This window comes from Artibeus jamaicensis, unplaced genomic scaffold, assembly GCF_021234435.1.
Source record: "Artibeus jamaicensis isolate MK-2021 breed Jamaican fruit bat unplaced genomic scaffold, CSHL_Jam_final contig_1028, whole genome shotgun sequence".
Taxonomy (NCBI): Eukaryota; Metazoa; Chordata; class Mammalia; order Chiroptera; family Phyllostomidae; genus Artibeus; species Artibeus jamaicensis.
Window position 1 is genome coordinate 7,324,405 of NW_026521201.1, and position 14,628 is coordinate 7,339,032.

Below are 14,628 nucleotides of genomic sequence, written 5' to 3' on the forward strand. Positions count from 1 at the left end.
ACCCTTTTTGCTTCAAAGTGACTTAAAAAAGTCAAGTGCCTATACTTGTATATAAGGATTCCTGGTACCACGAATTAACCAATCAGGGGCAAACTTATTATTTAATGTGACCAATAAGATGCAATGCTGTTGTGTGGTCTATATATTTATGGTTCAAGACAGGGCATTCATACCAGATGGCTATTGTTGTGTTGGTTGTTATTTTTTATTTTTATTTTTTGACAATCTAAGGAAAAAGAGGTCAATGCTCCTGACTAAATGGTCAGGCATTGCATGTTTTAAATCACTGCTTTAGGTGCATCTCTAATTCTCATTGACTTTTGGCTTACATATCACAACAGAGTATAAATCTGTCTCTAAAGTGAGTCCAATATCATCATTTCAACAACATAGTGTAGTGTCGCTGATGCCTCATTCTGGGATGGCTGCAACTGGATTATGAATATTACTCACCCAGTGATGTGTTCGCTTTGTCAACAACATCTGATAATTGCAGAGATGATTACATCAGACTAGCTGTGCCACAGAGCACTGTTGGGTCACTGGCGGCTAATATGGGGAGAATGGGTGAAAGAGACTTTTTTCTTGGTGCTGCAGAAGACGATGGACTTTACCCTCCTGTGGAAACTATAAGATGGACAGAACTGATTCTGAAGATCCTCAGATGACATTGGAGGATATAAGATTTTACTGAATTTCCCTTGGTTTTTGGACAGCTAGTCAGAAGACAACACATAAAGATTAGTAGCTGAGAGAACCCTGAAAAATCAGCTTTGGAATATTTAATGGTGACATTTAGGTGAGAGATATGGTTGAAGGCAGTTACGGACATAGAATTTAGGATTGTCCCTCAGGTCAGGGACAGTGGCAAATCCTCATTAACTAAAAAGGTATGAGCATTTTGAGGAAGTGATGTGGTTTGTTTTACCATTGTGAGCATTAGGAATTGGGACTAATGATCTGGGAATGGAGTCAAGGTGACAGAGAATGACAGGTAAAATCTTGGTGGGAAAATATTAAGGCTTTTTCTCACATTTCAGCACACAGTGGAGTGTTCCAGAGAAAGGTTCTTTAGTGAAGGGCTTTCTTTTGTCAAGGCAAAATCAAGAGAAGGATGTAGAAAAGATTTGAAGTCCTTAAATAATTTGTTTTTTAATTATCTTTTTTTAATATAACTTTGTTACCTTTAGTAGACCTCTTATTAAGCCTGAGATTCTCGTTCTCAACTTTGCCCTATGTGATTTGGTATGCTGGATCAAATTTTTAATTCAAATATGTTCATATTCTGTTTCTGATGTGCTGTGGAGCATATGACTATCTTCCTTGATTTCAATCTTAAAGCTTTATTTTCACCCGGAAAAATAGATGTCATTATTCTGTCTTTTACAAATTACATAAACTTAAAAATATAATCAATATTTTCATTGTAAACTACTACTTGAAGGGAATTAGTTCCTTTAAATTTAGTTCAGTAATTTCACTTATACTAATTTTATTTCTTTCAAGCTTAACTGGGTGGCCTTAGCTCTAAAATAGCAGTATTAAGATGGTATCATTCATGCTTTTTAGGAACTTCAGTCACTTCTTAGTATTACATTGCTAGACTGGAAAGTTCTCTACTTTAATTTTTTCCTCGTACATTAGACTTCAGGTCTTTTACTGATATGAAGCTTTTTTGGGTATCCTCCTGTTTTCTCTCGCTGTCGTCCAATGAAAGGACATCAAGCCGTGGACATAGGTGCTCTGGAAAGCTATTTGTTTAGTCAGTAACAAGAGTTTTGACAGTTATGGCAATTATCTCTTCAGAGTATGATGAATTCCTCTTAGAACTGAATGTGAAGAAAACATTTTTCTATGCCAGCTCCGATACTGTACTTCCTTTTCTTATAGAATATGTAACCAGACCCGTTCTTGTTTTCTAAATTAGAACTCAGTTGAAAGCTTACTTGTAGAAAAATCACTCATTTAGGGTAAATGGACACAGTATTTAAAGCTGAAATAATTTCTGATCTATTATATATGAAAAACATTTTAGAAATCGTTCTGAATTGTATTTTAAGGGTGGCGCACGTTTGTTTTTGAGAAGTAATAGGACATAAATCATAATACCTTAATACCTGAAAGGCAAACGCTTTTGTTTTCGGAAAGACTTGATTAATGCTTTCGGATTTATTTCCGAAGCTTTCACAGATGACCTATCAACTGGCCGTTGGCAGAGAAACACACGATCTAGCCTGAATCCCTAAATTTTGGCTTCCTTCCGAGGTGAGTAACCCGTCCCCACAGAGACTGGTAAAAGCGTCCACGAACTAGGGCGGCCACCCCTTCTTCCAATCTAAACTCCCTCCCTTTTCAGTGGGAGGGAAAACACGAAGGGAATTTTTATGAGCGTCCGGTGGAGCGCTTTCCTTCGGTTCCTTAACGCTCAGCACTGTTTTTATTCAGACCCTGGCTGAACCACAATTCCCAACATGCACCAAGGTTCTACTTTGTCAGGCTGTTTCTGGTTTTGGCCAGTGCGGCTGCGTTCCCGGTCTGGTCTTATTGGATCTCCCTGCCTTGTGCGATTTACGTCACTGCGACGTGAGGTTGTCGGGGTGGGCCGACGGGGCGGAGGCGGTCACGGGTCGAGGCGGGCGCGCACGCAGGGTGTCACTCTCGGTGTCACAGCGGCGCGCAGCAGCACGGCTCCATCGGGTTGGGCCCCTTCCCTCCTCGGGCCCCCCCCTCCTCCCCCTCCCCTCATCTGTGGTTCTGGAGGAGTTCGAGACCTGTGGCCTGGCAGCGACAAGCTCTAGGTGAGTGTGTCTCTGGAGTGTGAGTGCCGTTTCCCCCGGGCGAAGAGGTAGACACCCCAGGTTGGGGAGGAGGTGACGGCTGAGGGGGCGAGTGTCCGAGCGTGGGCCGAGAAGCTCGCTCTCGTCTCAGCCCTGAGCTTGGCCTTCTACCGTGACCCGGCGCTCCGGACAGTGTGCAGTTTGGTGGGTGGCGCGGAGTACCCTGAGGGGCCTGGGTCTGGTCCTCCTTTCAACCGCTGTCCCCTGAGCCTGGCACCCACCCACCGTCAGCCTCGCCTCTCCTAGCAGAGGGTCCAGAGACTCTTAGCTCTCCTCTGTTGGTGTGCAGTTGTCTGTCCTTCCTGCCCATGGAGGGAATCTACCCTCCGATTCTTCATTTCCGTCCCTTCTATCACTTTCAGGAATTTTTGGGGTGCAGACTTCGAATGGGTTCTGCTCAGTACTCACTACTTTGACAGTATATGGAGTAGGAAGATTTTCCTCTCTTCTTAGGTGGTGGCGTTTAGGGCAGCCTTTTGGCAGAGTAACTAGGGGCCCGTTTTCCCAAGCCCCATCGGGCTTTTTTTTTGTCCCTGTGCTGCTTCTAAAACTTGTTGAAAACAGGATTTAAATCAGTGTTAGAAGGTCTGTGAGAGAGTTTGGGCTGAAAAATGATAGGTACTTTTCCCCTCCCCCTGGCTTTTGACCTTATTTAAACGTTTGCCTCTGGAATTTTAACAACTTAACGTGATGTCCCAACAGTGAATTTTGGTAGAAACTCAAATGTCCACCTGAGATTTTTTCACATGGGATGTCCACTGGTTAATTTGACTTCATTGCAGACTGTTGGCTTTTTTTTTTTTTTTTAAAGTAGAATGGTTTTTAATGTTCTTATTTTTAGACTCTGGATTTCTCAGGCATTAGTGTTTTTTCTCGTTGTACCTCTTCCAAAAACAGCATCCCACAGCATTTAAAACTTCAAGAAATATAAAATTTAAGATAATTTGATCACAAAACTCTTCTCAAAGAAATGTTAAAAATAATTCCTTTATGGCTAAGACTTTGTTTTGTTGCAGGGGCGGGGGAGGGGCGCAGATCATACACTTTTGTCACTCCTGAATTTTGAAGTGCCCTCATACTGAGGGCTACCTTTATGTCTGTTTACCAGACTCTGACACTTACTCTGTTAGCGTTTCTTAAGATTTTCTTTTCTACCCTGGCTGGCGTAGCTCAGTGGATTGAGCGCGGGCCTGTGAACCAGAGTATCGCGGTTCGATTCCCAGTCAGGGCACATGTCTGGGTTGCAGGCCAGTTCCGGGCAGGGGATGCATGAGAGGCAACCACACATTGATGTTTCTCTCCCACTCTTTCTCCTTCCCTTCCCCTCTCTCCAAAAATAAATAAAGAAAATATTAAAAAAAGATTTTCTTTTCTAATTTTTCATTTCACTCTAATTTCAAATTTCATTTAATTTTGTTTCACTTCACTCTAATTTCTAATTTCATTTCTGATGCTGTTGTTCATAGGTGTTTTCATTCTCAGAAATTTGTCAGGAGTGGTGATTATGATGATCTGTAAGTAAAATAATTTCATTAGTACTCAGGACTTCCACACATGTGGAGATTTGAAAAATTTCAAATTAATTTAAATATGAAGGGCATATTTCTTTTAACTTTTGTTTTAACTGCCCACCCACCTGTGTATGCTTTTATTTAGACTTCAGGAAAATTTTCTCTTTATTACTGGGGCAGTAAGGATGACAGGAGAATTTCCAGAATGTTTTTCTATTCCTAGACTTGTATGAGTTAATAAGTGATTTTTTTCCATCAATAATATCAGTATAGCTGAGGCTCTTTCTTTGGCATAAATCACAGTTTATTTTCCAAAATGAAAATGATTTTGTTTTATTTTTCATTTTAGGCATCAGCAAACCTAACAGCTTGTGGGCCGAATCCTGCCAGCTGCCTTGTAAATTTTTTATTGGGACATAGTCATATGCAAACATATGCATACATGTAAATATACATACATATTTAGATATAGTCTATGGTTATTTTGTGGTGCAACAGTAGAGTTGAGTAATTGCAACATAGACCCATATGGCCTGCAGAGCTTAAAATATTTATTATCTGGCCCTTAATAGAAAAAGTTACCTGAGTACTATTTTATTTTATTAAAAATGATGCACATTCTATGTAGAAAATTAAAATGAGTCAGAAAAGTAAAAAGGAGAAAGTAAAATTATCCAGAATCACTCAGAGGGGTCTGTTTTTGTGATTATCCTTATAGAATGTATAGAGTGATTATTTTTATATAAATTGGCTCAAATTGTTGATTTGTAATTTGCTTTAAAAAATCTCAGGTTATTTTTATTTGGCAATTGAATACATATGTATTTTCTGCATCAAAGATCCTCTACTTGATGAACCAAGTTTTTATGATTTGTCTTACTAGCCAGAGATTTAAAAAATTAGGAATAATAGATGCTTGATAATAATATATACTTGGTGGTGGTGGTGGACATCATTTATTGAACACTTACTATGTACTAATTTTCCAACACTTTACATATAGTAAGTCATATAATACCTATAACAGTTCTGTTATAACAGTTCTATGGGTACACATGCTATTGTCCCTATTTACAGATGAGGAAACTAAGGCACAGAGAGATTCAGTGCCCAAATTTGTTAGCTTGTTAATAGTGGAGCTGGGATTTGAAATCATGTAATACGATTTCAGGACCGAGACTCACAATATGCTACAGAGCTTCTCCTTAGAGTGCTGTTCAGTGTAGAAAATTTAGACAGTCCAGAGGTATATTATGTAAAAATTCCTTATGTTCTTTCCATTTCACTTTTTCCATTTCCCTTTACAAATAAACAATTGCAAATCTGTCTACATATGCAGGTTTAAATAAAATTAATTTTTTAGAGTTGTTTTATATTTACAGAAATTTATGCAGGTAGCGCAGAAAGTTCCCATATTGTCCATTCCTCATTTTTCCTTATTAATAACATCTTGCATTAATGTGGCATATTTGTTACAGTTCATGAACCAATACTGTTGCATTGCTATTCATTAAAATTTAGTTTATATTAAGGCTTATTTTTTGGTGTTGCAGAGTTTTTTTTTAAAAAATGAGATCAGACCAGTCATTGTTCAGCACTGTGATTTTGGGGGTAGTTTTCAAAATAATAGTACTTCTGGACTTTTTGGTGTAAATAAACATTCTTAATTCACAAATTTGCAGATTAAGTTAGCATTCTCCTTGGAATGGGAAACTTGCTTGGGAGTTACTTCATTCTTTTAATCTTTCTCAAAAGTTTGTCTTCTAGTACCAGCTGCTTTTCTCTAAAGTAATGCTTGTAATTTTTTTTAACTGGATATTCTGGCTCTTCCTTGCAGCTGTTCAGCTTCTTAGAGATTTCTTGTTCTTCATTGGAAGAGTGGTCCAAATGAACCCATTTACTATCACCATCATCCCCCTCACTGAGACTGATATTTTCCCAGCCATCTTTATTGTTCCTGGCTTTCTCTTCCTCAGCATCCAGAACTTAAGTTCCTGGAATGTAATCTTCAGCATCTAAAGCCTGTATTCTTGTGCTCTTGATTTTATCAAGGCATCTGTAGCCTTACTCTGGAATTCTGCAACAGTTGAGGATTCAGTGTTCAGACTCACTGGATCAGTTCTAGCAGACATTATCATATTCTTATCTTTGTGTGTCCAGGTAGTTATTTGTCATTGAGCCATTATTTTTTGCTTTTCAAAATATATTTTATTGATTATGCTAGTACACTTCTCCCATTTTTCCCCCCTTCCCCTCTGCCCTGCACCACTCCACCACTCAACATTCCACCCCTTTAGTTCATGTCCATGGGTCGTACATATAAGTTCTTTGATGTCTCCATTTCCTATACTATTCTTCACCTCTGCCTGTCTACCTTCCCCCCATTCTCCCCCCTCCCCCTCCCCACTGATAACCCTCCTTGTGATCTCCATTTCTGTGATTCTATTCCTGTTCCAGTTGTTTGTTTAGTTTTTTTGCTTTTGTTTTCTTAGGTTTGGTTGTTGATAGTTGTGATAGTTGTTTTTATTTTACTGTTCATATTTACTGATCTTTTTCTTAGATAAGTCCCTTTAACATTTCATATAATAAGGGCTTGGTGATGATGAACTTCTTTAACTTGACCTTATCTGGGAAGCACTTTATTTGCCCTTCCATTCTAAATGAAAGCTTTGCTGGTTAGAGCAGTCTTGGATGTAGGTCCTTGCCTTTCATGACTTGGAATACTACTTCCCAGCCCCTTCCTGTCTGCAAGGTTTCTTTTGAGAAATCAGCTGGTAGTCTTATGGCCACTCCTTTGTAGGTGACTGTCTCCTTTTCGCTTGCTGCTTTTGAGATTCTCTCCTCTTATTTTTAACCTTGGGTAATGTAATTATGATGTGTCTTGGTGTGTTCCTCCTTGGATCCAACTTCTTTGGGACTCTGAGCTTCCTGGACTTTTGGAAGTCTGTTTCCTTTGCAAGATTTGGGAAGTTCTTCATTATTTGTTCAAATAAGTTTCCAGTTTCTTGCTGTTTCTCTTCTTCTTCTGGCACCCCTGTGATTTGGATGTTGGAATGTTTAAAGTTGTCCCAGAGGTTCCTAAGCCCATCCTTATTTATTTGAATTCTTGTTTCTTCATTCTTTTCCAGTTGAATGTTTATTTCTTCCTTGTGCTCCAAATTGTTGATTTGAATCCCAGTTTCTTTCCCTTCGCCATTGGTTCCCTATATATTTTCCTTTATTCACTTTGCATAGCCTTCACTTTCTCTTCTATTTTGTGACCATATCCAATCATTTCTGTGAGCATCCTGATTAGCAGTGTTTTGAATTCTGCATTGAATAGGTTGGCTCTCTTTTTGTTGCTTAGTTATATCTTTGGAGCTTTGATCTGTTCTCTCATTTGGGCCATATATTTTTGTCTTTGTGCACCTGTTAGGTGGTAAGGAGTGGAAGGGGTAGAACCTGAGGTATTTGCCAGGGTGGGGTAACCCTGCGCTATGGCTCTGTATGTGGGAGAGGGGTCAGAGAAGAATGCCGCTTGCTTTACTCTTGCTGGCTTTTAGTCACTTCCCTTGCTACCCACAAGCAAATCAGGCCTTTCTGGTGCTGATTCAAAGGTGGGTGAGTTTGGGTATGTTCTAGGCCCCCGAAGGTCTCTCCAGTGAACTCTCCTGTGAGACTGGGAATGTCTCCTGCTGCCAAAACCCCCATAGGTTTTTTCAGTCAGAGGTTTTGAGGCTTTTCCCCAGGCTGGAACCCTGGGTTGCTTAGTCTGTGTCTCCCCAGTTGTTCCTCCTGGTTTAGCTGTACACAGATGTGGAACTGCTTGGTTTGCCAGCCTCTGCTTTGCCTGCCCAGGTTCTTCAGCCACTGTGTTAATGGTGAATCCTCTCTACCCCAGCTATCCCTTTCTGCCCCTCCTCATCTGGATTCATCTGAATGAATGTTTCTTCTTTAAGTGCTTGGTTATCGGACTTCTATGCACTTGATTTTTTGTCAGTTCTGGTTGTTTTTTGTTTTTAAATTTGTTGTTGTCCTTCTTTTGGTTGTTTGAGGAGACACAGTGTGTATTTACCTATGCCTCCATCTTGGCCAGAAGTCTGAGCCATCATTTTTTGTAGCACTGATTTCTACTGTCATGTCTTCCCCAGAGTTCTTGTCCATAACCAAATGGGAGGCCATGGTCATGTTCATTGAACGACTGAATGATCTTGAGGAGTACCATGTGATGAGATGTTTGTGCAGCAAACAGATCTTGTTACTTCTCTTTATTTGGGTGCTGCTGCAGAAACCTTTGCATGAAGAGGTAGACATTAGAAAAAGCTCATGAGTTCCCACCAATCTGGTTACAAAGTTTGTGAGCATCATCGTTACTTATAGTACCTCCTTAGAGCTTGTTAGCTGCTTTAGTTGTTATTTTGGAAACTCTTGGAGATTATGAATCTAACGGATGGGTGAAAAACACCTGCTTTTTCTTTTTGTTTTTGAAGCGCTTTCATGTTTTCAACCTTTTCTTGTGTTTGGAGTCCTTATGCCCTGTGGCATACTGTAGTAGCATAAAGTTACTGTCCTGTTCCTCTTGTTCATTCTTTTTTAGAATGAACAAGAATTTCAAGACAGCATCTAATTTGTGACCTTAGAGAAGCATGCAGTTGTGACATTTTTGGCATTTTTCTTCTGTGAAGTTCAGTTGTCACTCCCAAAGATACCTTGAGAGCAGTTGCATTGCTGTTTCTTGACATATGTACTTGAAATTCTGTGATTCTTGTATTTTTGATACTTTATTCTTATATTTTGTGCTTGTATTCGCACCAGTCACAATATGAGTTTGTAAGGTTTTAGATGCTTCTGTGGCAGTGTAGAAGCACAGTGTAGAAGTTGCTCTAGCAAATGATGGATTGATGAGATTCTTCTCAGTGAGATCAGAGCTTTGCAAATTGCTATTGTAAGATCTAGATTCAAGACAGTGTAGTGTAATTGTAGGAGGGCAGATCTTTCTGCTCTCGAGGAAAGTTGTATGTGGGGGCGACTTTGCCCTCAAGTGCCCCCATCTGCCGCGGATGAAAGTAACACTACCAAGACATGATCTGCTTGGGGAGGAGAGGTGGCCAGTTTCTCACAGGAAAAAGGCCCAGAGTCCTTTCCTCAAGGGGCTTTTATTGGGTTATAATACACAGGAATACAGGGCGGCAAGGATCAAACAGTAGATAACATTTCAAAGAAATCTGACGGCTTAATCTGAGTCAGTGTCTGTCAGGAAAGGAGGCTGCGGAAACTTAGGGAGACATACTCATTTCCTGCTCGGACCCTTAACATATGAATGAAAGAGCTCCTAGCAAAGCAGGTTTCACAGGACTTTTAGGAATTCTTTCTTATGCCAGATAACCCCGGATACTGCCCTAGCAAGGCAAGGAGCTGCACCTCCTCCCCATCACAGTGTTTCAGGCTTAAGTGGATTAGAACTAGGAAGTGTTTCTCCCAGAGGACATGGGGACTCGGGCTATGCCAGAATAGCTGCGGGGCGAGGGTCCATTGCTCCCTCTTTGTTGCTGCCCTCTGAGTTTTTCCATTATGGCCTCCCAAGTGATTGTGTCTGGCTTAGGTTGCCCCCCACTCTGAGGAGTCTTACCCGTCCCGTCCCGTCTCTGACTAGCTGACCATGCTTTGGGGGCAGGTGAATAAGCTGAGGCAGTGTTTGCTACCCGAGACAAGCTTTATCTCTTTGTCGCTTGCATTCCGGAGGTCGCTTCTTAGCCATGGGGGGTAGTTACAGTTCCGAAACCAGGCAGAACAGTTCCCAACAGTTACAGATGTTTTGGGCAGCAGCGACCAATCTGTGCCATAAACATCATTAGCTTTGTCAGTACTTTGCAGGTGTCTTTGGTTGCAATTTGAAAATCTCCAGATTGGATTTATAGGGAGCTTTCTACTCTTGTAGAAACTCCTCAGTGTAGGTGAGAGGGTCCCATTTATTAGTTCTGTAAGTGATGTAGGTGGCAGTGTGGCTTGTGTTTGTTTCTGCTGGGCATGTTGGCTACAGATGGGCTCAGTGAGCAATTCTCAGAAAACCTCACCACTGACACCAGCCAGCCCTTCTCAGGCTGTAGTTTGGAACTATGCTTCCAGGTGTGGGGGAAACAGCCCTTGTCTTATAGTGTGCTTAAAAAAATAATAATAATGAATAACTTTCCATGTCAGTACATCTGCATCTATCTGGTCTTTTTAATTAGCTCTTTGGTATTTTACTGAGGGAGTACACCATAATTTTTTTAAAGATTGTATTTAATTATCTCTAGAGGGAAAGGGAAGGAGAGAGGGAGAGAAACATCATTGTATGGCTGCTCCCCATGTGTCCCCTGCTGGGAACTGGCCTGCAACCCAGGCATGTGCCCCGACCAGGAACCAAACCGTGATCCATTGGTTCACAGGCCTGCACTCAATCCACTGAGCTACACCAGCCAGGGCAGTATATCGTAATTTAATAGTGTTCCCATTGCTGTACATTTAGTGTGTTTAAATTTATTGTATATTGTACATGTGCCTTGCATGTACAATTACTGCATGCTAATGACTGTATTTATTAAAGTGCTGGTGGCAAGATTTATTAGAGTAAAAAGCAATAGTACATTCTCAAGAGATGCAGAGGTGGGCAGGATAGAGGGTAGTGGCTGCTGCTAATGACTCTTCAGAGTAACTTTCTAAGAATCTAATTACTGGGTTGATATGTTTTTCATTTTGATGTATATTGCCTGACTGCCATCCAGAAAGGTCACAGCAGTGTAAACTCTCATCAGAAATGTGGGTGTTGGTGAGATCTAGAGTCAACATGCCATTGCCACCTTTAAAAAAAATCTTGATCTGTTTGGCTGTTAAACATTTCTTGGAAAATATTCTGTCTCACTGGGAGATATAATTTAGAATTACTTAATTATTTTTTCTTTTTATTTTTAAAAATATATTTTATTGATTATGCCATTACAGTTGTTCTATTCCCCCCCACCCTCACACCCCTCCCCCACCATTCCCCCCTTTCGTTTATGTCCATGTGTCACAAGTTCTTTAGATTCTATATTTCCCCTACTATTCTTGCCCTCCCCCCTGTCTATTTTTTTACCTACTGCCTATGCTACTTATTCTCTGTACCTTCTCCACCCTTCTTCTCCCTTCTCCTCCCTTCTTCTCCTCCCTTCTCCTTCTCCCTTCTCCTTCTCCTCCTCTCTTCTCCTTCTCCCTTCTCCTCCTCCCTTTCTCCTTCTCCCTTCTCCTCCTCCCTTCTCCTCCCTTCTCCTCCCTTCTCCTCCCTTCTTCTCCCTTCTCCTCCCTTCTCCTCCCTTCTTCTTCTGCTCCCCTGTTGGTAACCCTCCATGTGATCTCAATTTCTATGGTTCCTCTCCTGATCTAGCTGTCCTCTTAGTTTGCTTTTGTTTTAGGTGTGGTTGTTAATAACTGTGAGTTTGCTGTCCTTTCACTGTTCATATTTTTTATTTTCTTTTTCTTAGATAAGTCTCTTTAATATTTCATATAATAAGGGCTTGGTGATGATGAACTCCTTGAATTTGACCATATCTGAGAAGCACTTTATCTGCCCTTCCATTCTAAATGAAAGCTTTGCTGGACAGAACAATCTTGGGTGTAGGTCCTTGTATTTCATGACTTGGAATACTTCTTTCCAGCCCCTTCTTGCCTGTAAGGTCTCTTTTGAGAAATCAGCTGACAGTCTGATGGGGACTCCTTTGTAGGTGACTGTCTCCTTATCTCTTGATGCTTCTAGGATTCTCCCCTTCATTTTAATCTTGGCTAATGTAATGATGGTGTACCTTGGTGTGTTCCTTTTTGGGTCCACCTTCTTTTGGACTCTCTGAGCTTCCTGGACTTCCTGGAAGTCTATTTCCTTTGCCAGGTTGGGGAAGTTCTCCTTCAGTGTTCGTTCAAATAAGTTTTCAATTTATTGCTGTCCCTCTTCTCTTTCTGGAAACCCGTATGATTTGGATGTTGGAATGTTTAAAGATCTCCTGGAGGTTCCTAAGCCTCTTCTCATTTTTTTGAATTCTTGTTTCTTTATCTGTTCTGGTCAAATGTTTCTTCCTTCTGGTCTGCACTGTTGATTTGAGTCCTGGTTTTCTTCCCATCACTGTTGGTTCTCTGTACATTTTCTTTTATTTCATTTAGCATAGCCTTCATTTTTTCATCTAATTTGTGACTGAAATCAACCAGTTCTGTGAGCATCCTGATTACCAGTGTTTTGAACTGTGCATCTGAAAGGTTAGCTATCTCTTGGTCGCTTAGATTTATTGGCTCTGGGACTTTGAGCTCTTTTTGTGCTTGAGCCATAAAGTTTTGGTCAGGTCGGGCCTATTATGTATGAGGGGCGGAGCTTTAGGTGTTTACAAGGGTGGGATGACCCAGTTGCTGGATTGTGATATTGTATGTGGGGGTAGGGTCAGAGGGGGGTAATGGCATTTGTTCCACTCTCTCTCAGATTTCTGCCCCCTCTGTTGCTTCCCACAAGTAAATTGGGCCCTTCTGGTGCTGGTTCCCAGGTGTGTGGGCCTGTGCACCCTCCAGGACCCTGTGGTTCTCTCCAATGCACTCTCTGTGAACCTGGGAGCTTCTCCCGGCATCTCAACCCCGAAAGTCTTTCCAATTGGTGCTTTCAGGCTCTAATTCCCCTTGCTGGGGCCCTGGCCTGAGTGGTCTGTCTCACTGCTTGCTCCTTTGCTTGGTTTATCTGTGCGTGAATATGTGATGGTGGTCAGTCAGCCACCTTGCACCCTCACTGGGTCTGCCCGTTGCCACCCCACGCCTGGGATCCGCCAACCAATGCCTGCACTCCTGTGCTCCTGAGCTCCTGGGTGGGTCCAGCTGATCCCTCCTGCCGACCCAGCTCTGCTGCTGACTCCGCCCCTCTTACCAGTCTGGACTGATGGTTCGTTGTTGTCGAACTTCCCGACTTCCGTACAGTTCAATTTTCTGTTTTGGCTGCGTTTTTTGTTACTAAAACTTTATTGTCTTTAAACTTGGTTGTGGGAGGAGGCACTATGTTTCCACCTATGCCTCCATCTTTGCCGGAAGTAATTTAGAATTACTTTAGGTGGGGCATACATTCTCTAATTGTTCTTCTGAGTATTCCTTTAGAGCTGCTCCTCTGTTTAGATTCCCTACTTGGAGCTTGAAAGCAGTACGATCTGCCACTTCCGCTAAACAAAAGGAAACTAAAAGGACAGCTAGATCAGGAGTGGAAACATAGAAATGAAGATCTCAGGGAGGGTTAGCAATAGGGGAGTGGGAGGAGGAGAAGGGGGGAGAAGGTACAGAAAATAAGTAGCATAGACAGTAGATAGAAAATAGATTGGGGGGGCAAGAATAGTATGGGAAATATAGAACCTAAAGGACTTGAGACACATGGTCATAAACTAAAGGGGGGGTAATGGTGGGGACGGGGGGTAGGGTGGAGGGGAATGAAGGGGGGAATAGAACAACTGTAACAGCATAATCAATAAAAAAAATTAATAAAAAAATAAAATAAAATAAGATCCGGTGACTATTCAGTGGCTGTCTAGTTCTTGAGGGTACGGAATATACAGCTTTCTTCATATCGAATAGCAGCCTTGGTATTTAGCAGGTCTTGACTAAACAGTCTATTTAAAACCTAAATTGGATCTTGTTCTGTTGGGGTTACTAGTGAGTAAAGTGTTTTAACTTTGTTAAAAATAACCTTTTCAAAATCTTTGTGGAATATAAACTTGAACATTTATAGTATAAATTTGTCATCTGGGTGTATATTCTCTAGCTCATTCTTTATTTAATGAGATAATGATTATATATTTTCCTTATTTAATGCTTTTTATTCTAGGACCTATTTTTAGCAATAATTAACCTATCTGATTACTTTTCATATTCCGTTTTGGAAATTAAGGAACAGATTACATAGGGGATTTGTTTCATGTAACCCATGGTTTTGACTTTCCTGTTTTGGAGTATTCCATGTATTAGAGGTGACATACAGTAAGTCTTGACAGAGGAAAAAGGAAGCTAAATTCTGGAAGCTGCCAAAATATCCTCAGGCAGGGGGGAAATACCTATGAGAAAGGACACTTTGAAGTTTTTTAATGGATGATCACAGAACAATAGAATTAATTTTTTTTAATTTATTGATTTTTGAGAGGAAGGGAGGGAGGAAGAAACATTGATTTGTTCTACTTTTTCTTAAAAAATATTTTATTTATTTATTTTTAGAGAGAGGGAAAGGGAGGGCAAAAGAGTGGGAGAGAAACATTGAGGTTTGTGGATCAGTTGCCTTT

At 40.9% G+C, this 14,628-nt stretch overlaps 1 protein-coding gene across 2 annotated transcripts in view; it reads left to right on the forward strand.

The window, feature by feature from the left end:
- Positions 1 to 2,631: 2,631 nt before the first annotated feature.
- ADIPOR2 (adiponectin receptor 2) overlaps positions 2,632 to 14,628 on the forward strand; it is a 97,988-nt gene continuing 85,991 nt past the window's right edge. The window contains exons 1-2 of one of the 2 annotated variants that reach the window (XM_053662712.1): positions 2,632 to 2,798; positions 4,304 to 4,351. The gene's annotated coding sequence lies outside the window, so the exon portion shown is untranslated. The remainder of the gene's footprint in view (positions 2,799 to 4,303; positions 4,352 to 14,628) is intronic. The other variant, XM_053662704.1, reaches the window with a different exon arrangement.